We start from the raw sequence: 23,078 nt of genomic DNA, 5'->3' as shown, positions 1-23,078 counted from the left end.
ATGACTCATGTTTTTCAGGGCAAATGACAACGCTGGACTTTGCCTTTCATTGTCCATTATCAATTGGGTTCACCTAAGGTATTGAAATTTATCTGCCACTTCTCCCAACACTGAATTTTGTTCTTCAGCTGAGCAGTCTTACATCATCTTCCATGGTAAGTTTGCTTATTTCTATCTCTTTGTTGCTACAATTGGGCTTCTGCTCAGTGGAGACGCACACCCCTTCTTACCTCTATAGACAAAACCAAACATTCCCTGATTGCATAGCTTCCATGAAGCTTTCCCAAATGAACTTTAACTAAAGTGCACCCCCCCTTAAAAATTCCAACTGCATTTATCTTATCAGTAGAGTTAAATATATTCTACTGCATAGAATATATTTCTATTCATCTCAACTGGAAAACTTCCATTGTTCCTCCTTCCCCTAACAGTACACAGTTAACTGGTCTCCATCATGATAATACTTGACAACTATATATCAAAAACCTAAATTCATTTACATTATTCTTTCTTAATGTTTATTTACTTATTTTGAGAGAGAGAGAGAGAGAGAGAAAACATGCACGTGCACAAGTGGGGGAGGGGCAGAGAGAAAGAGAGAAAGAGATGCCCAAGCAGGCTTTGTGCTATCACAAAGCTGGCACATAGCCCCACCTGGGGCTCCAACCTGCGATCCACGAGATCATGCCCTGAGCCAAAATCAAGAGTCAGATGCTTAATCAACTGAGTAAGCCACACACCCTATTTACATTATTCTTATATTTATTGTTTTAATTGATCCTCACTACACCTCTATGAGATGGATAGGGAAATTATTATTATTTCACTTATTAATAAGGAAATAGAAGATTGGGTAAATGAAATTAGTAATAAATGGAAATGTTAGTATTTAATTTTGCCAAGTATAATATTAAAAATAAGCCTGTTGTCTACTATTGTCTACCTTTTTTAGATGAGATGACAATTTGCTGTCTCAGAATAAGATGCTTGAAATCAGGGAAAATTAGTTTTTTATGAAAATCACTACACTTCTTACTTTGCCTCATGCTAGTGAAAAGGTCGTTATACACTAAGAAAAAGTTTTAAAATTCTTCCACAGTTATCATTCTGTGACTTATCCACTCAAGGAGACAGAAAATGTAAGCTTTCTTTGTATTTTCCTTACATTTGGGGGGTACACGTCAACTGGTTGTTGCCCCAACCCTCCCTGTGGAATAAATAGGAATTATTATAGAGTACTCAGGGAAATGTTGTTACATGAGGTCATTAACAACATGAGGCTGACTCAGGCCCAACTTAAAGTATTTAAAGATTGTGTAGAAAACTTGTAATCGGCAAATTAATTTCTGAGAAACCATTTTTTGTAAGACGTCTTTTCCTTTACCCACCGTTCACTATACATTTTTCTTTTTAAAATTCCAGTTTTTATCAGCTTCCTGAAGCTATGGAAATCAGGCACATTCCAATACCACACAAAGGAAACCTAAATAAGCAGATGAGCCATTTAGGGCTATGGGTCCTTCAATCACTTGAAACCTCAAGGCACAGAGCCATGCCCTAGCCACACCTGTCCTAGCCAGAGGTTTCTCTCGTCCCGCCATTGGCTTCACCAGTACTGCTGTTGGCTTTGCCAGGTCTGCCATTGGCTTCAGCCATTCAGTATCCACTAAATCACAGAAGCACAAGGCAGGGGAAATAGCACCGAACTGGGAGTTCAAGACCAGATTCTGCAGCTGGCTCTGCCCCTCTCTGCTGTGAATCTTCAAGTTAACAAAAAGTTAGAAGATAAGAGCAGATAATTTCTATTCCTTTGGCTCTAAAATTCTTTGGATTTCATGATTAGAGTTTTGCCAGGATGCCAGGAAATGCTCACTATTCAATTTTAGGCTCTGCTCACCAGCCTGCTTTGCCCTTCCTTTTACATCCCAGGTCTCAGCAACAGTTAATTTGGAGCCTGGCTCGGTGTCATATATGGGCTTGCTGGGGGGATGTGGGAATTTGTTGGGAGGCCCTTTGATGGACTAAATTGCTGTAGTTACTCCGTATCTCTTTTTTCCCTATTTTGTTTGTGCCAGTGGACAGATGCCGATACAGCATGACTTTTGCTCTGTGCTCCCAATCAGATTCTAAACTGAACTGTGTCTATAAAAAAGGTGTGGTGATCAGCCTCTGCAGTTAACACAACCAGGAGGAACTTGGCACACAGGTATGGTAGGAGGGCATCTTTCTGCCATTCCCCCCTATGACCTCTGCACCTCTGCTCAGAGCTTGTCCCTCAAACACAACAGCCCATTACTTTGATGTCCTAATAAAGATGGGGTTTTGGTGTATTCCTTTGGGTAAAACTTCTTGACAAGTTTGAACTCTCCTCTTTCCTACTTTACCCATGGTCCAAAACGCACATCTATGTACACTTGTTCTTATGCTTTCATGTAAGAACATTTCTTAAGAAAGATGACCATTTTTTTCTTTTGAATGTTCTTAATCACATAAACTAGAATATATATCTGTTATAGGATTTTAAGACAATATAAAGTGAATTAGTCTATAAAATGTGTATAATTATGATCGCTTAACTGCGAGTTGAGGTCCCTTCATAGGCTGCCATAAGATAATGGACTACATACTTAAGGGAAATGTCAAATTCAAACATACACTCTCTCAGGAAATGATTTTACATTTAATATTTAATTCAAATGCCCTCTGCCTGTTACCAAAAAATTTTAATCTTTTTCTCTCCATTTTTTAAAGGATGGGGAATGTAGGGGAAAATGGGTCCCAAAGACAAGACAAGAAAGTTGTTGCAAGTTATTTCATGTAGTTTTGAACTGTAATCATTTTATCCGCTGGTGTTTTCAAATACAATCCTTTCCCACATTCCAGAACATCTGTGGTTGTGTTCATGTTCATAAGGACCAAAGGCATTTTGCACCAATTTGAAACCTACAACCTATGAGCTTTTTGAGGAGATACAGCTTCACAAATTTAGCTTTAGAGAGGGCCCACCCAAGTGGGCAAATAGTTGTAAGTATAGGTGAATGGCACTGTAAAAAAAATCTGAATATGTGAAAAGAATTCTAGAACCCCTTGGCCAGGGTCCTATAATCAATGTGAATCTCAAATAGTTTCCTGACTTTGCTTTTGAACATCAGTGGTAAGTTTTGGTTTTCTAATAGTGAGGTATTGAGAGTATTTGGCTATCCTTTCTTTCCAAATCTGGGATCTTTGTTGAGCAGATGTTTTCAGTTGTGTTAATGGTGTTGAGTTGTGCGTGGGGTATGATGATGTAGAAACCCAGAGAATAGTTTGATACCAGGCCAAGTGTTGTTGCTTGTCGCTTACTGTGGGCCAGATTTGAACTCATGCTTCCAAAGGTTCAAAAGCTAGCACACTAGCTTCTTTTGGAAAATACCAACTCCAGAACAATAAATCATTCTCAAAAGAAAATTCAGTCATTTTGGAACATCAACTAATTCCTACACGAGCCCACTCCCTTTTAAAAGTGGAAAGATGCTTAATATGTCAACTCTCCAAAACTCAGAAAGCAAGCTCCTTTTGCAGACTGAGGAAAATATGTTCTAATGAGGCAATATCCTAAAAACATTGTCAGTATAAAATCCACAGTAGAGAGACCTGGTAATGCATCCAGTATCTACAGGGAAGATGAAAAAAAAAAAAACTGAGCCAAATAGTATTGTATTTCTTCTGGGGTTTTCCTCTCTCCTGGTGTGGATGGGAGCTTGAGGTTTTATCATAAAGGGATAAAATGGCAAGAAATCATTTACTGGCTTGCAATCGTGGAGAAAAGGCCTTCACATCTGTTTCTGGTATTTGTTGAAGAATATCTCCGGTTGATAATTTGGATTGGAAGCAAATTGGTTTGTTTTCATAGGTCCTTCTCTTCCAAGCTCAGATAAAACAAACCTATCTTGTGGGTGCAATGGTTTGCATTCTGAATTCTTGGTTTACGTGGCACAAAATCCCTCTATTATATTGCTAACACGTTATCCATCTTGAAGTGAACAAACTAGCTAAGGTTTAGCAGGATTTATATTACATAAGCTCCCATGACTGACTATACATTGTGTGTGTGTGTGTGTGTGTTTGTGTGTGTGTGTGTGAAATTAGAATTCTTATGGATTTTATATTTTTATTTTATATTTGCTTTAAATGACATGGGCCTGTAATAGTTAATATAACTTCTCTCTTGGAAGACTAATCTAACATTTGCCTAACATGATAAAAATAAGGATTTGATCAAGTGATTAAAAGTGACAATAAAGTCTTTTGTGATACGATTGGTATTCTTTTCCTTACTTGACTTCTGCTAACTGAGGAATGTGGAGGTTTATTTTTTCTTTTTTAATCAATCAGTAATGGATGAAGAGAATACCATTTATAGACATGTTTTTAAGGTCAAGGAAAGATAATGTTTCTCTCTTCACAGAGTTTAAAATATATTAAAAGGGATCATATGCAGGAGAGCCTGGATGGCTCAGTTGGTTAAGCGCCTAAGTCTTGATATCAGCTCAGGTCATGATCTCTTGGGATTGAGCCCACATGAGGCTCCCCATTGACAGTGCAGTCTGCTCGAGATTCTCTCTCTCTTTCTCTCTTCTCCCCTCTCCCACTTGTGCTTTTTCTATCTCTCTCAAAATAAATAAACATTAAAAAGGGAGTCATGGGGCACCTGGGTGGCTTAGTCGGTTAAGCGTCCGACTTTCACTTAGGTCATGATCTCGTGGTTTGTGGGTTCGAGCCCTGCGTCAGGCTCTGTGCTGACTGCCAGCTCAGAGCCTGGAGCCTATTTCAGAGTCTGTATCTCCCTCTCTCTCTGACCCTCCCCTGCTCATGCTGTCTCTCTCTCTCTCTCTCCTAGAAATAAATAAAACATTAAAAAAAAAAGGGGGAGTCACATGCAAAAGTAAATAAAGAAAAATTGAAAAAAGGTGCAGATGCATAAGCACATAAAAACATACATACGTGTGCTGAATATGGCTGTTTATGTTTGGTGAAAGGTTAAAATGACTACAGCCAAGCAGAGGCAAGCTATGGAGGTGATAGGAAGTGATAGTTTTCAAGGAGTGAGAAGAAAATGAAATCTGCACTACAGAAAGAGTAGGGCAATGTCTTAGATGAAGATGCTTAGTACGCATCTAATTAATCACAAAAGTTATTTGTTCTTGCTTTTACTTCTGCTGAAATCCAGCTACAGTTTTCTCCTGAATAAAGTGTAAAAGGAAAATATTTCCCAAAATTATTACAAAATTGAATGAAACTCTCCAATATGGCTCTGGTTCCTTCAATTCAATTTTTAACAGGAGATTCAAACTACTCTTTTGAAGTGACAGAACTTTTGAAAAATCTTTGTAAAGATGATTTTGGGGGAGTTATAATAAGTGGTGGAAAAATGTGAAATAGCTTTAGAAAAAAATGTTGTCTCTTTGTCTTTTCCCAAGGCACAGCAATATAAACAAGTAGTAGATTTCCTGTACAGCTTAATGAGACATAAACACAGATAGTAAAAAAAGAAATGAACACCAGAACACACTGTTGTTGTTATTGTTGTTTTTAGTTATGAAACTGGTGGCATTCATAGATCTATTGAGACATATTGCTTGGGATTAGTAGACTTTTCTAGTTAAAAAAGAAATTTTAAACAGCCTCAGCCATGAACAACCTGGTTTACCGATACCATTTTGAAGTTGTTTACCATCTTGGAGTAGTATACTAAGTCTGAGTTTTCCCCATAACGTATACCTTTCCTATATCCCATATCTCAATGGGATACAGTCTTTTTACTATTGCAAACATTCATCCATCATGCAAAAATAAATTTTTTACATCTCCTAAATCTTACAATCTAAAGGACTAANGAAACTAATTTGACAATAAACTATTTGTAAAAAAAAAAAATAAATAAAGGACTAAAAATATAAACCAATAAAAAAACTGCAATAAGTATAGCATTTTCACTGTCTTATGGCAAAAGCCTATCTCCAGAAGAACTAATCAATCCTGTTTTTTGTAAGACAAAAGAATGAACAAACAAACAAAACCCAAGAGAATAAAAATTTTGGAAAAAAAAAACCAACAAAAGCCTAAATGGACAAAAGAACTATACTGTGGTTTAAAAATCCAACATTGCTGGATTGAAATAAAAGCATTTGGTGCTTTAAACAAAATTTAGTTGTTTCTGCCCTTCTCTACACCCTAACCCCAACCCATGTGAATTATTTTAATATTTAGCATGCTTAAAAAGTTGATTGAGTCTGGAACCGTTAATTAACTGATTATTTTTCATTACTTGGTACTTCAGAGAAAAAGGCAAGTCAAAAACAACAAACTGATGTCAGGAATCTCTTAGGAAAAAAAAAACAAATTCAAAATATGCCCTGGGCTTAGTAAAATCATAGCATACAAGAGCTGGGAGTAATCCAAAAGCAGACAAGCCCTAAAATGCACAGGCTTTGCAGTTGGATGAACTTGGGTTAAAATCCCAGCTTTACCACTTGCTTGTTATATGGCTTTAGTCTTATTATTTAACCTTACCAGCTAGTAGTGAAAAAGAAATACAAACATGATTAAAATTTATAAATAAAATCAAAACATTAAAGATCTTTTAAGAAATAGAAAGGACTTTGGGCAGTGAATAGGTGCTCTTTAAAAAAAAAATTTAGCATTTATTCATTTTTGAGAGGCAGAGATAGAGCACACGTGGCAGAGGACAGAGAGACAGGGAGACACAGAATCAGAAGCAGACTTCAGGCTCTGAGCTGTCAGCAGAGCCCAACTTGAACCCACAAACCATGAAATCATGACCTGAGCTGAAGTTGGACGCTTAACTGACTGAGCCACCCAGGCACCCTGTTTAGTCTCAGGTTATATATTCATCATGATGATGCCCTATCCTCACACAGTAGGGGTCTGAGGAGGTAAGGAATTAGGTAAGGGGGAGAATCTCACAGTCTCAAAGGCTGAGACCCAAGAGGTATAGCCATGTGGGTCCCTCTTTTCTGGAAGTTAATCACCAGAGTTCCTTACAGAAAAGAGGATCCATTGTGAAAGCCACATTGTACGTGCTTTATCATCTGAAAATAATGTTAAAACATATGATAAAAAATGTGATAAAAACATGTTAAACAAAACTATTCCTAGAGTTTTCATTTTTTATTAGTAGAAATAACACTGCAATAATTACTAATAAAACCATTTAAAAAGGTCAAAAAGGCAGAGTTAGGGTAATTGTCAATAGCCTGTCAGACAGGTCATACTCTTACAAGTTAGTTCTTCTACTCTGAGTTATGACTTTAATGGTGAAATTCTTAAGTTCAAAAACATTATTAAATTGTATTCTTTTTTACTGACTTTTTTATTTTAGAGAAAAAGAGAGAGAACTCAAGTAGGGGAGAACGGCAGAGGGAAAGAGAGAGAATCTTAAGCAGGCTCCACACTCAGCATGGAGCCTGATGGGAAGTTCAGTCCCATGACCCTGGGATCCTGACCTGAGCCAAAATCATGAGTCAGATGCTCAACTGACTGAACCACCCAGGCACCCCTTAAATTATATTCTTATAGTTCGGAAAATATAAAATAGTATTGCAGTTGGAGGCTATTTCTTAAAAGGGTCTTATGGAAGCCTAAAGAAGAGACCACTCATCCATTTCTATTCTTTACTTTTTCTTTAGAGTGATATTCATAGGTTATAGTAAATGATATTTGCATTATTTACTCAATTGTAGTGATAAAATAATATTCATTTATCTTAAAACCTTTGAAATCTGTTTCAAAATGATGAATTTAAGCAAATTTGAAATGGAACAAGCATATTGATTTTAGCACTGTGTTTAAATGTTTATTTATTTATTTTGAGGGAGCAAGTGTGAGTGGGGGAGGGGCAGAGAGAGGGAGAAAGAGAATTCCAAGCAGGTTCTATGCTCAGCATGGAGCCTGATGCAAGAATCAATCTCTTGAACCATGAGGCATGATATGACAGGAATCAAGAGTTCAATGCTTAACCAACTGAACCACCCAGGCACCCAGGCACCCAGACTTCAGCATTGTTTTACCTGCTGTTGAGAAGTCATTGGCACATTGGGAAAAATAAAGAATTTGGGATCTGCAGACCTGAGCCTGAAATCCAGCTCTTTTCCTTCCTGGTTATGGGAGCTTGGGCAAGTTGTAACTTCTTTGACTATCCATATTTCTATCTATAAAATGGGAATAAATAGAATGTTAGGATGTAATGATAAAGAGTTATTTTATGCCAAGTGCCTGGCACTCAATATATGCAGGTGTTTTTATTTATCTAAAAAATATCATCCACTCACTGAATACTTTTCGTGGAGCACGTTGGAGGTAGCCAATAAATATGTCAAAGTTATAAGATGTCAGGGTATAATTTTAAAATAAAACAAATGTTTCCAAGCTAATATTCTCTAACCCAACAGGCTTTAAACCTACAAAGATACTAGTTTAAATCAAAAGTAATTTCTCCCAAAGTGATTTTGTAAAGTCTTCTCTAATACACTTGGTTTCTAAGAGAACTGAACACAATGGATGAATCACATTCTTGTGGATGTAGCATATAAGGAGCAATTTCAAATGGACTTAAGAAACTCCTGCACATTCAGAAGAGATACACTTTTCTTCCCTCTAACTTCAACTGTTTCAAATTTTTATTACTTTTTTCCTGCCAAGACCAAGGGTACATTTTAAGCATTAAAAATTATAAAACATCAAATTTAACACTATAGTACAAATACTCTGAATATTTTTGAAATTTATAACCTAAGTCACTCAGAGAAGAGTGAAGATGGATTTTACAATGTTAAAAAAAAAAAAAAGGTGGTGTTACTAACCCAAAACATTTGGGAAATGTTCCAGATTATGAAATATTCATGTATTGTAACAATATACTTAGGGCGTGAAACTTAATTTTTGAAAATGACTGCACATAAAAACACATGTAAACAGAATTATTACTGCTCTTCTTGCTGACAGATACATTTATTGGGTTCACATAACTAATGCGGACCTTCTTCACCAAGGGAGAAATTTTCTAGAAGACTTTGTATAAAATGATTCTTCCATCATGGTTGCTCCCTGGAGGCAGCACCCCTAATTATAGAAACGGTATTCTCTTCTGGAAGCACGCAATACAGCAACTTTTCATCCCTAACTAGGGTGACGGGAGGGTCTAGGCAATACTACTTTTCATAGTTCTTTTTAGACCTTTGGTTCATAAGTAAATTAGTCTGTTGTAGAAAAATCCCTACCCTGTCGTTCCTTGGGTAAAGATAACGATATGAATAACAATTATAATAAAAATGAGGTGGGAGAGAAAAAGGAAGGAGGGGAAGAGAAGGAGGAAAAGGAAGAAGAGAAAGAATAGGGAAGAAGAAAGGAGAGAAAAGGTGGCCCTTACTTTCACCTTGAGGACAAAAATCTCAGAATTTATGCTGCATGAGAATTGCCTGGGAGCCAGATTTTAAAATGCAGATTTTTCCGTTGCACCTGCAGAGGTTCTGACACAGCATGTCTGAAGTAAGGCCTAGGAATCTCCACTTATTACGGTATAAGTCCCCAGGTCTGTAGATGTCCCTTGAGAAACGCTGCTCTGCAGTTCTAAACAACAAAAGGGTTGTGCCTCAAGTCTACTCCCGGATGTAGTCACTAACAGGTGACCACACTTCCGGTTCTGCTGAAGGCCGCCGCTTACTTGACGACCATGGGTCCACTGCCATCCTGCATGCCTTCTCTTCGAGCATAGTGCAAGGGGGCGTGCGGAGCTGCACACACATTCTCTCACTGTCCACGCTTACGTCGGTTTTCCCTTGCCACACAACGCTAATGTAGGAGGGCGTCTCAGACCTCAGCGAAGGGCTGAGATCCACTAAGGGAAACAGATCCCCACAAGGGATGTAAACACAAAGTTATATGGCTTATAAGATGCCTGATAACTCTTTTCCAAGAGGAGAGAACACACATCAAAATGAACCCTCTCCCAAGTGTGCCCTTGCGGACAGACCCTGGTCCCTAGGGCCTGTCCTTCAAACTTTCCCCCAAATGTCCCCGGACACTTCTTAAGGGAATATCCACACCTCTCCCACAAAGATATTGTTGTCTGATGACTCATTCTTCTTCCTTTCCCTAGCATTCTCAAAGACACAGTATCCCCAGAAGAACATTGTTCGTTTCTGAAATTGGAATACAGCAGTTTCGCCTTGTTGGCAGCGGGTGGATGAGTAAGAATAGTGGCTTCCTACAGCAAGATAGTGCAGTGTCAGGTTTGACACTTTGGGCCTTAGCTTCTTAAAAATGTCCCAAAGCGGTTATAGGTGCAGAATGATGGATTCATCTAGTTATTTTGAGCATGTATACATACCACAGACACCGCACAGGCTCATGCACACACAGTTCACAAAGATAAACACATTAATTCATACAGACATTGCGATCTAGACTCTAGATCCATAGGAAGAAAGAAAAAACAATTCCTGTAAGCCACATGACCTGCACAAGATGGCTATCCACAGTGAAAATAAAATAGGGGTATTGCCAGTTGGGTAATGCCAGTCCTGTCTTTGATTTGGTTTTTTATCAGGGGCATTAGAAGTATGTAAGAAGGATGTTTGGGTGGCTCAGTCAGTTAAGTGTCCAACTTCAGCTCAGGTCATGATCTCACGGTTTATGGGTTCAAGCCCTACGTCGGGCTTTGTGCTGATAGCCTGGAGTCTGAAACCTGCTTCAGTTTCTGTGTCTCCCTCTCTCTCTGCCTCTCCCCTGCTCCTGCTCTGTCTCTCTCTGTCTCTATCTCTCTCTCCCAAAAATAAAATAAAACCTTAAAAAAGAAGTATATAAGAATTGGTGCTCATTACTGAGCCATCTACACACAGAGACCAATCGACAGATACAATGGAAACTTACATCAGGGCACATTTCTAGGTTTGCCATGAGCAAAACAGATGCAATTTGTGATCTTCCTGTGGAGAGCAGTCCCTCAGGGGTTGAAGTTTGGTTGGATGTGTTTAGTTTATATTTCCAGTTCTAGTTACAAATGCTTTACATTTCTTTTATAAGTTTTTTAATGTGTATTTATTTTTGAGAGAGAGAGAGCCAGAGTGTGGGGGGGGAGGAGCAGCCGAGAGAGAGAAACAGGATCTGAAGCAGATTCCAGGATCTGAGCTGTCAGGACAGAGCCCTATTTGGGGCTCGAACTCACAAACCGAGAGATCATGACCTGAGCCGAAATTGGGTGCTTAACTGACTGACCCACCCAGGCGCCCCAAATGTGTTACATGTCTTTAGTGTTTTATGTTTTATAATTTGTTATTCTAATATTATTTTTATATTAACATACACGAAAATTGACCTTTATTTTTGGTTTAAAGTTCTATGAATTTTAACACATGTATATATTTGTGTATCTGTCAACACAACAGGATTCAGAGTAGTTCCGTTACCTCCAAAATTCACCTCATACTGCCTTTTGTAATCACACCTTCCTCCTCACCTAACCCTGGCCATCACTGCTCCATTTTCTGTCATGCAATTTTGTCTTTTTGAGACTGTCACACAAATGGAAGATGTAATGTGTACTTTTTTGAGACTGGGTCCTTCATTAAGAAAATGCTTGGAGATTTATCCAAGCTTTTGCAAGTATCAGTGATTTGCTTTTTTACTGCTGAATAGTACTCCATTGTATGGACATATGACTTATGAAAGATGTTTGAGTCATTTCCATTTTAGCTATTATGAATAAAGCTGCCATAAACATTCATGTACAGGTTTTTGTTTGAATACAGATTTTCATTTCTTTTAAGTAAATATGTAGGTGTAGGATTGCTAGGTGATATGGTATATGTTTAAATTTATAAGAAACTGCCAATGACTTTCCAGAATGGCTCTACATTATGTGTTCCCAGAAGCATCTCTGAGAGTACTATACTTGCCTGTCAGCTCTAGATACCACCAGAATTATTCACATTAGCACCTCTAATAGGTATACTAGAAGTACCTGATCTATCCAGTGATACAGCTAGGGTATATTAGTGGTATCTCACTGACATTTTTATTTGTATTTCCCTATTGCCTTCAGGTATCATTCTTTTCTTCTTTGGAACGTATCTTTCATTGCAAATCTTGCATTGTCAGTTTCAAGAACACCACTCAAGAGTGATGAGGTGCTGGGCATGGAAGGATGAATTAAGGGATGAAGGCAGAGTTCTTGCCCTCAGGAAACTCACAATACTGTGGTAGGTCTAAATGCTGATCATGATAGCACCCAGAAATGTACATGTAATCAATGTAAATTAAGACTAAAAATCATGAAAATATGACTAAATAATTGTAAGATTTTCCCCATAGAGTTAAAAAATATTGATCCTTCTTTCTGCTGTCCATTACACATATGTGTAATCTTTGTTATTTATAGATGATAATGAAAAAAGGTGCTATTAGAGGAAGGGGAGATAGAAAGGGAAAGAGAAGAGAGGGAGAAAAAGAGGGAGAGAGAGACCTTGCCTAAGTTAAAAAGCACTTGGAAAGTATATTTTCATTAAATTAAAAAAATATTTGCAAATAATTTTAGGTAAAACCTACTGAATATGAAACTGCAACCATTAACATTGGCTTAGTCTTAAGCCCAAAAGAAATAGACTTATTTTAAAAGATATCAAGCCATGTCCAAGCTGTGTGACCTAATGCCAGTTGCTGAGAGCTGTTCTTTTGCGTGTAAAAAGAGAAAAATGAAAATAATCGAAACGTTTATTGCTGGCTGCTTGTACAAGAATACCCCATCTTATGAATGCTGTGTTAGAGTCACCACGTACGTATATTTCATGCACATATATGCACTGTCATGGACGCACCCCAGCTAAGGGCTTGCTTTTCTGATACTATCTTAGTGATGGCTTCTATGACACCTCCTTTCTTTCTGCCACTCCTTCACCTCATGCCTTTCTCTTGGCCAATCAATCCCACTACCAACCCTGTCATTCACTGCCAGCTCTGCCCCTCAAAGAGGCTTGGCCCCACTGATATTCAGGTTTCTGCCCTGGACTCATACTCGTGTCCAGTACCTGCTTCTGTTATGCCTTACCGTAGGGAGCTTGGAATTGTATGGAAAATACAGTAGAAAAGGAGAAGGGGGGAAAGGAAGTATGTCAGGCTACTACCTGTTGTTATCATAATTTCTTCTCCTTGCCCCCTTTCTCAACATGTGACTCCTACCTCTCATCAGTCCCACTCCTCATAAGAATAGCTAACCTGAGTCTTCACCCTGCGGCTTCCTTCAGAGCTCCAAGCCTGAGTCTTATCACAACGTAATATGAGTTGTCAGTGGAATGGGCAGTGCTGGATAATGCTGACTTGGAGAGGTGATGGGACTTGGGAATTGATGGAGACAAGGAAGGAAAACAAATAGAAGGAAAAGCTATGTTTTTTTCATAATCTCCTGGGCTTCCTTTCGATGTATGTATTTTCTCCCATTCCCTTCAGACCCAACCTCTATTCTTCCCCAGGCCTACAGAGATCACCAGTCCTAAACTCACAGTGTGTAAACCAGCTACTTTGCTCTCGCTCTAAATGACAAGCTCCTGGATAGTCATTTCTTGCTATATCCTGAACACCAGACAGAGTGTCTGGCACATGAATGACCCAAGACTTGAAGTACCTAAATTCTTATCTCACCTGCTTACCAAGAGTGCCAAACCATACTGTGGAACTACCGTCAGGGTGGACTGTCCCCGAAATCCTTGGTTGGAGTTAAGATCCCACTGGTCCAGAGAAATCCTTTTGTTCTTCGAAGCTAGGCTTTGAAAAACCCAGACTTACTCAAGACATGTATGATCAATATTTCTGACCCTGAGATTATAAGAGCTGGTACACTGGTGTCGCTGGCTGTCAGGAAGCTTCTGCTGCTGATAAATTCTCCTTTAGATCAAAACGGTTCATCAGGCAGTTAATTGGGGAGGGACTTTCACTCTCTTCTATTTCCATTCCATGCTGCTATTTGACAAATTTGGCAAGATCTCGTGCCAAAGAATCTCCTTACCTTCTCTTCTGCCTATCAGCATTTTAACAATATCCATCCTGTTATCTCAAAGTTCTTTGTTTACTCAGCTTTCACTAAAGCCATGGTCTGGTAAAGAATGCTTTGTTAATGTGTTCCAGAAACTATCTGCCTAAGGTCATCAATGATCTTTCATAATCAGAATCATTTTCTGTTATTTTTTCCAGCCCTACTTTATGATTTTTTTAACCAAGGTATAATTTACCTAGAGTGAAATGTGCAGAACGTAAGCAAATAGTTGTATCAAATTTGACAAATAACACTGGTAACTTACATCCTATCAAGATATAGAATGGTTCTATCATTTCAGAAAGTTCCATTGTGCCCCTCTCAGTCAATCTCCCTTGCAGAAGCAACCACGGTTCTGTACTTTATCATCATTGATTGGTCTCTATTACCTGTTTTAGAACTTCATATAAACGGAATCATACACCACATATATTTTTTGTGCCTGGCTTCTTTTACTCAGTATTTTGTGTTTGAGATTTAATATTTATTGAATACTCAGCAGTCCATTCCTTTTGTTGCTAAGTAATATTCCATAATATGAACATTCCACAGTTTATTTATTCTCCTGTTGATAGACACCTGGGCATACAGTTTTTCACAGTTATGAATAAAGCTGGTATGAGAATTTATTTAGAAGGCTTTCTAGGGACATATGTTTTCATTTTTCTCGATAAACAACTAGGAGTAGAATGCTGGGTCATAAGATAGATGTATATTTCACTGCTCAAGAAACTGGCAAACAGTTTTACAAAGGAGTTTTAACATTTTACCCCCAAATTAGAAATATAGAAGAGTTCCAGATGGTCTGCAAATTCACTAAAATTTACTATTGTCAATCTTTTTCAAGTTGCTATTACTTGATGTAAAATTTTATCTTGCCATTTGAATTTATAGTCTTCTGACAAGTAATGATGTTGATCCCATTTTCATATACTTATTAGATATATGTGTATCTTTTTTGTTAGACTTTCCTTTTGTCCTTTTCTTCTTTTTAAAATAAGACTTTATTGTGGGTGAAGGGAATGGCAGATACAGGCTTCTAGTTATGGAATGATTAAGTCATGAAAAAAAAGGCACAGCATAAGGAATAAGGTCAATGATATTGTAGTAGTGTATGGTGACAGACAGTAGCTACACTTGCGGTGAGCACAGGATAATGTGTAAACTTTATCCACTATGTTGAACCACTATGTTGTATAACTTGAAATTAATATACATTGTGCCTCGACTATGCTCAAATAAAAATAAAAATAAATAAATAGAACAGACTTTATTTTTTCCCATTTAAAAAAAAATGTGGTTTTTCCCCCTGTTTTGTTTTTGTTTTTAATTGTTGAAATCAGTTCTTTACATACTTTGGATACGGGTCTTCTGTAAGATATGTGTTATAAATATTTTCTCCCACTCAATGGCTTTTGTGGTTTCTTTTTTGAATATGTAAATGTTTATTTATTTTTGAGAGAGAGAGACAAAGTGCAAGTGAGGGTGGGACAGAGAGAGAGAGAGGCACAGCATACGAAGCAGGCTCAAGGCTCTGAGCTGAAGTCAGATGCTCAACCGACTGAGCCACCCAGGCACTCCTTTATGGTTTCTTTTAATAACCAAAAGTTTTAAATTTTGATGAATTCAAATTTAATAATCTTACCTTGTATATTTAGTGCTTTCTGTATTCTTTTTAAGAAAATTTTCACTGATTCTTAAGGCTGTAGAAATAATTTCCATTGCAGTTCTAGCTCTTACATTTAAGTTTACAATACATTTTTGGATTAATTTCGTGTATGGTGTGAGGAAAGGAAAAAGTTATTTTCCATGGAAATATTCCAGTGTTCCCTTACCATTTGTTGAAAATTAACCTTTTTTCTTTGAATTACTTTGGTAGCTTTGTCAGAAATAATTTCACCTAATATGTATTGGATACTCTTCTGTGTTCCCTTTTTTTTTTTTTTTAATTTATTTCTAGGAGAGAGATAGAGACAGCGTGATTTTATTTATTTCTAGGAGAGAGAGAGAGAGAGAGACAGCGTGAGCAGGGGAGGGTCAGAGAGAGAGGGAGGCACAGACTCTGAAACAGGCTCCAGGCTCTGAGCTCGCACTCAGCGCAGAGCCCGACGCGGGGCTCGAACCCACGAACCGTGAGATCATGACTCAAGCGAAAGTCGGACGTTCAACCGACTAAGCCACCCAGGCGCCCCTCCTCTGTGTTCTCTGTTCTGTTCTATTGGTCTACTTCTCTGTCCTCTCATTATCACACTCTCTTGATTACTGCAGCATCCTAGGTCTGGAAACCATGCAATATAGGTCTTCTGACTATTCTTTTTCAATATTGCTTGTAAATTCCAGGTCCTTGGCATTTCTAGATTAGATTCAAGTTGTTACTTTCTTTAAAAAAAAAAAAAAGCAGGGGCTCCTGGGTGGCTTAGTCGGTTAAGCATCCGACTTTCGCTTAGGTCATGATCTCGCAGTTCGTGGGTTCGAGCCCCGTGTCGGGCTCTGTGCTGACTGCCAGCTCAGAGCCTGGAGCCTGTTTCAGTCTGTGACTCCCTCTCTCTCTGACCCTCCCCTGCTCACGCTGTCTCTCTCTCTCTCTCTCCTAGAAATAAACAAAACAAAACAAAAACATTAAAAAAAGCTACTTAGATTTTAATTGGCTTACATTAGATCTGAAGATCATTTTGGGGAGAGTTGATCTTAACAATATTGACTCTTCTGTTCCATGAACATAGTGTATGCTATGGATTAAACTGTGTCCCCAACAAGATATGTTGGAGTTCTAACTCCAGTACCTTACAATATAACCTTATTTGGAAACAGGGTCATTGCAGGTGTAATCACTTAAAATGAGATCACACTGGAGTAGAGAGAACCCTTAATTCAAGATATAAATGGTGTCCTTGTAAGAAGAGGAAACATATACATGAGGCTCTGTGTGATGACAAGCGAAAATTAAAGAGCTGCATATGCTAGTCGAAGAATGCCAGCAAGTTTTGGTAAACCACCATAAGTTAGGAAGAGGCAAGAAAAGATACTCCCCTACAGATTTCAAGGGGAGCATGTGGGTACTTTGATTATGGACTTTGGCCTCCAGAACTATGAGACAATAAATTTCTACTTAAGCATTCTGAGAATGTTTATCTTCTCCTTTATTTTCTACTCCCTTCTCCAAACCCCATTGGTTTTCTCTTCTTGTGCTATCAATTCTTATTTAGACAACACTTAGTTCAAATAATTTATTTGATTATCATTGCCTCTTGATTTATTTTTCTTCCTCAACTTGATATTCTAGTTGACATTTTGTTATTCAGTGACATCCATGATGCTATTCATCTGATCTATCATGATCTATCATGTTTTTAAACTAATTTAACAATTTTATTTTCATTTTTGTAATTTTTTATTACAAAATTTTTTATTTTGTATTACTCTTTCTTCTTAGGTCAAAGTAATATCTTCTCTTTCCTCTTGAAAAATATTGGTTCTGTTTATTTAAAGTCCAATTTTGGATTCTCTGTTAACTAAGGTGTAAATTCTCCTGTTTATTTCTTTCTTTTATAGTATTGATCATAAAATGATAAACTACATATACATAATTATGGGGCCAACAAGTGTGTCCAATATGTATGTTTTCCTTACCATTATTTTCTACTCCACAGATCTGTTTGGTGATATCAGTGTTCTTAGTTTATCATAGGTTCTTGCAAATCTTCTGTTACCCTCTCTACTTCCTCCACAGAAGGCAGGCTTTGTTTAGGTGAAATTAGAGGGGAACTTCTTCATACCCTCTGGAAATAATAGGTACAATTGCCCGTGAAACATGCTTTATCAAACAGTGCTTGACTAAAGTGAAAACATATTTTGTTTACAGTTAAATTTCTGGTTCAGTGCTTTTTACAAACTGTTTCAGAATGGAAAACAAATATGTTTTAAATGTAAAAAACAAAGGGAGAGTTACAAACTATTGCCCTAATTAAAGAACGGTTATCAAACATGTGGTGGTTTTCATCATAAATAAATCTAAAGGATACCTTACTGACTTGTATTTATTTGTCCTCGAATATCTTGGGTGAATTTGTCTGGACCAATAATGAACAAATATGTGTATGACTAGAGTGAGGCTCTAATTTTCTCTCCCAGCCTTTTTAACATAATAATAATCATGATCTCTTCTCATTAATAATTCCTAAAAACTTCAAGTGTACACTAAGATTTTGTTCCACTTCATCACAGTTTTTCTACACATTGAATGGTGTTTGAAGTTCATTGCCCTCCATGTTGAGTGAAATAAGGGTACAAAGTACAAAGTGGAGTTCACCACAGAACTTGGAATTCGTCACCACTAAACCAGCCCTACAAGAACTTGTGATGCCTTCCATTGCAGGACTAGACACATTCTAATCACTGTACAGAGAGCTCTGCACACAGAAGATGCCTGAAGGGCAATATGTTATTACGAACACAGCCAGTTGCTGTAGGAAAGAACAATGATCCAAATAGGAGAAACAGACTTCTTTGTTTCTCTTATGAGTATGATATCATTAAATATTTGACTTAGATATAGAAAGAAATCAGAGGAATCTTATACCTATTTAAGTTACCAAATAAATGATACATATTAGAAAGCAGTTTGCAGCTACAAATTATTGATCATCCTATTTATCCATGTCTAAACTAAATAGCTACTAAATTAAATATTATGATATGTCCTTTGAGGAAATGTTAGAGCTTTTGGCAGCTAGAATAGCTTTCTAAGTCTCTTGCTCTGATTGTTGATCAGTAGTTTGTTACATGGGCTGATGCTGCTTGGTTATAAAACAAAAAGTTTTCTTTCAGCTTGGGCAATTCATCTGTTAATTCTTCCACAACAATTTATTAAGCATATGATATGTTTTGAACATTGTGTTAGTCACTTGGGACTCAATGATGAACAATGTAGAAACAAGATGAAACTTGCAGTTTATCTCCTCAAATGAAGTAAATTGGTGGCTATTTTCTGGATCAGAAGTTACACTGTGGCAATTTTCAGTGATAAAATCTGTCATCTAACACTTCAATTATTAAAGTCCAATTTAATATTTGTATTACTAATAATTTATAGTGTACCTTATTACAAAGAATCTTCCTTACATTATCTCATTTAATTCATCCAACCACCCTTAGGAGATAGGTGTCTTTTTTCACTTTTAGCTGCTTGACAGACAGATAGAAGGTTAAAGCATTATGTATTTGACCCAGGGTCAAACAGTGAGTGGAGAGTTCAAACTCAGGTCAGCATCACTCTGATGTTTAAAAGCCATAGGCTATAGGGGCACCTGAGTGGCTCAGTCGGTTAAGCAACTGACTCTTGACTTCAGCTCAGGTCATGATATCACTGTTATGAGATAGAGCCTCAGGTGGGGCTCTGTGCTGAGCATGAGCTCTGCTGGGAATTATCTCCCTCTCTCTCTGGCCCTCCTCTGCCCATGTGCCTGTTCACTCTCTCTCTTTCTCTCAAAATAAATAAATATTTAACAAAATAAAGTAAGATAAAAACTATAGGCTATAACGGTCTTCAAAATAAGGAGCATAATTTGCAAGACTTTCAAGTCACATGGTATCTGGCATCTTACTACAAGTGAGCATGACTAAAAAGTGCAGGGGGAAAAAATGGCTACACAGATTTTCATTTTCTTGACTATCAGGATTCGACAATAGGCAGACTGGGAAGAGATACGTAGCACCATGGCATGCACTGACAGTGTGAAGCCTGGTTGGGATTCTCTCTCTCCCTCTCTCTCTGCCCCTCTCCCACTTGCACTCTCTCTCTCAAAATAGATGCACTTTTAAAAAAATTTTAAAAAGATTAAGAGGTTAAGTGTAAATGAGGTTGAAGAAAACAATCCCTTGCCCCTCCACCCCCATTTCTGAATATGGAGTTAGATTAAACCATTGCTGAAGTTATAAAATCATTGAGAATTTACTAGAGAGAGACGATAAGGAGAACCTATATTCAAAACGATTTCATGATAACTTGTTCTAAAGACAAATCTGAGACATGAAGATTCTCTGAAAACTTAACCCATGTAATATTCATATTCTTTGCATATTGCAGGGCAATATATTTATTGACTAAAAATATTGCTTTTTAACTCCTATGCCTAAATTTTTTCCTCTGTTGTTACCATTTTTACTTTTGAATAAATAGCACATGATTATAAACTAATACTAATTTTAAGTAGGAAATCTCCTTAAAATGTGAATGTGCATGATAAGACCTATTTGAGCAGCTACCTAATAAAGAAATATCGGAGACATAAATCTGCTTCTTTGATCCAAAGAACCCCATACACGCTGTTATCTCATGAGCAGGTTATATGTTTGGTGGTATGATCACCTTATTTTCTGGATGAAAAATCAGAATCATATCTTTCCTAAGCAAAATGGAAGACTCATAGCCACTCTGATGATACCCTTCCATTCTGTTCTGAACTTCAATCAGAATCATCTTTTCATCACAGACATTTTCTCGGGAACTGGGAAGTCTGTGCCATTCTCCAAGACTCAGTCAAATTCTGCTCTTACAGGTACAGAAAAGGTAATGGAAATCCCTGTTGAAATATTACATATGATTGTTTCCTTATCTGATATTCTGTTTCCTCACTGTTCTTTTCTTATTTCTATTCTGAAATCTCAGTAAGTTTGAGGCCAAGATGGTTTTCTTTTCTTAATGTTGGTGTCTAGCAGAGCATCTATCATGCACCAGGAGCTTAATAAATATCTATTGAATAAATAAATCCATTAGAACAAAGAAACTGCTAAAATATTTTTGTATCCTGTCTTAGTTTAAAAGATTCCACACACGAATGGAAGATACAGCATGGGGAATATGGCCAAAGGTATTATAACAGTGTCTGTGGTGGCAGATGCTTACTTGTGGTAAGCATAGCATAACAGCATAATGTATAAAGTCATTGAGTCACCATGTTATACACCTGAAACTATTGTAACATTATGTGTCAATCATACTCAAATAAAAAAATAAAAGATTCTGCAGCATGGGAGCTATTAGAAGGAGTTATTGAGTGTACGTCAAGCACCATGCCACACACTTGCATACACCATCTAATTCAATCATTACAACAGCTGAAAAAGTACTTATTCTTGTCCCTATTTTACAGACAGGGAAACAGGTTGCGATAGATCACACAGCTAGAAAAATACTAGAACCATTCTTCTTACTGAGGTCTGAGTACATGCTGACCCTCACACAGTATGGTCTCCCACATGTTTGATCAAGAGATTTCTGAGGGTTTTAACAATATGGGAGAAATACTAATGTTGGTTTAAAATCTAAAACATCAAGGTTCAAAACTGGTCCAGAAAATTCAGGAAGTATGATCACTGGACTTCTGACCCACCTGGTAAACTATGGCTTGCCTAATTTTCTTTCAACTATCATAATCTCCCACGGTATATCCAGCTTCCTCCTTCACCTGTCAGTCAAGGAGATATAACCCCACGTTTTGCAGAAATGGTCCCAGTTTGTGTCTATTTCCTGGTGAGCTTAGAAATAGCACCCTCTTTCACTCTCAAAAGTATATGTTAGATGGCATATTTCACCATCCAACCTTTCAGGGGTCTCTTGGCCTCTACTTTCTCAGGATCCATTGTGCTTATGTTGTTTGGGGCCCAAACTATGGCTTCACTTGCTAGGAACTTTGCCTTACTCACACTCTTTATCAGACCTTCAGGCCTTACTCTCTGCTACCAGCTCTTCTATTCCACGCTCTATTTGACTTAAAGTTTCTCTCCTCACAGGGCATACAGGTATAACTTAAATGAAACCCCTTAGATACACAAAATTTTTTAAAAACCCAAAGTATGTTGGCCCTTCTATTGACTCTAGGTTTTAGTGGCTGCCTTAATCTACTTTAACATGAAAGCTTCTTTGAACTTGTCTCCAATTTTCATCAATTCTAGGTTTTCTGAACCTAATACTAAAGCTTCATGAACCATTGTTCACTTTTAGGAAAAACAACTACATTTTCTCTCTTCCAATATGGTCACTTCCTTGGAGCTCCTTTTGTTTTAGGCTTTCTATTACCTTATAAATGCTCTAAACATGTATTAGGTTGAGTCTTGGCAAATTCAGTGAAGAGTGAAATGTCACCCCAATTCTAGAAAGACAAATCAGATCAGCATGCCTCATTTGTGCCTCTTTCCCAGTAATGTTCATTATACTCTTTTCTTCCAGAGTTGGTTCAATTTTAAATGACTCAAGATGAATAAGCTTCTATCACAATTTCTTATGACCTGGCAACTCATATGAGCCACTTTTATTATTTTGCTCAGTGTCTTCCAGAAAAATCTAAGTAATGCAGTTAATTTCTTAGAATTTCAGAAAAGTCTCATCAAAATAAAACTGTCTTTATTATTTTTAAGAGAAAATTACACATCCAGTGATACAATTAGTTTTCAAAAGGGAATTTATTGTTGTATGGAATAAAACTGTAATGAGTTTATACTTTAAAACATTAAATTTTAAAATCTAACCAAACTTCTCTGTCACTTCAAAGGACATATTGTTTTCCTTATTGGAAATCTTACAGTTATCATGGCAAAAATCAATGATCCAAAGAAATCTTTTTGTCATAAATTTGCTAGTATTTTCTCTTCCTTTCCCTGAGACAAATTGGAGGATTTTTAAATTAAATTAATGCTTTTAAACTGAAGTCACTTTTTCAAAATGGATTTTAAGATTTCTTCTGTTTTATAAAATCCATCTATGTTTTAAAAAAGTTTTTTTAATGTTTATTTATTTTTGAGAGAGAGAAAGGCACAGAGTGTGAGCGGGAGAGTGTTAGAAAGAGAGGGAAACACAGAATCCGAAGCAGGCTCCAGGCTCTGAGCTGTCAGCACAGAGCCTGATGCGGGGCTCAAACCTACAAACTGTGAGATCATGACCTGAGCTGAAGTCAGCCACTTAACCGACTGAGCCACCCAGGTGCCCCCATCTATGCCT

The 23,078-nt window shown here is 37.4% G+C and overlaps 1 long non-coding RNA gene across 2 annotated transcripts in view; it reads left to right on the top strand.

Moving 5' to 3' along the window:
- The first annotated feature begins 688 nt into the window (after positions 1 to 688).
- Positions 689 to 23,078, top strand: part of LOC144224799 (uncharacterized) — a 24,661-nt gene continuing 2,271 nt past the window's right edge. The window contains exons 1-3 of one of the 2 annotated variants that reach the window (XR_013333144.1): positions 689 to 727; positions 2,076 to 2,206; positions 12,101 to 12,257. This is a non-coding gene — a long non-coding RNA (uncharacterized LOC144224799). Of the gene's footprint in view, positions 728 to 1,073; positions 1,140 to 2,075; positions 2,207 to 12,100; positions 12,258 to 23,078 lie in introns of those variants that run through there. The other variant, XR_013333145.1, reaches the window with a different exon arrangement.

Source organism: Crocuta crocuta, unplaced genomic scaffold, assembly GCF_008692635.1.
Source record: "Crocuta crocuta isolate KB4526 unplaced genomic scaffold, BGI_CrCroc_1.0 scaffold112, whole genome shotgun sequence".
In the NCBI taxonomy this organism is placed as follows: Eukaryota; Metazoa; Chordata; class Mammalia; order Carnivora; family Hyaenidae; genus Crocuta; species Crocuta crocuta.
The sequence above is the reverse complement of the archived record's forward strand: the minus strand, read 5'-3'. Positions and strand labels throughout refer to the sequence as shown.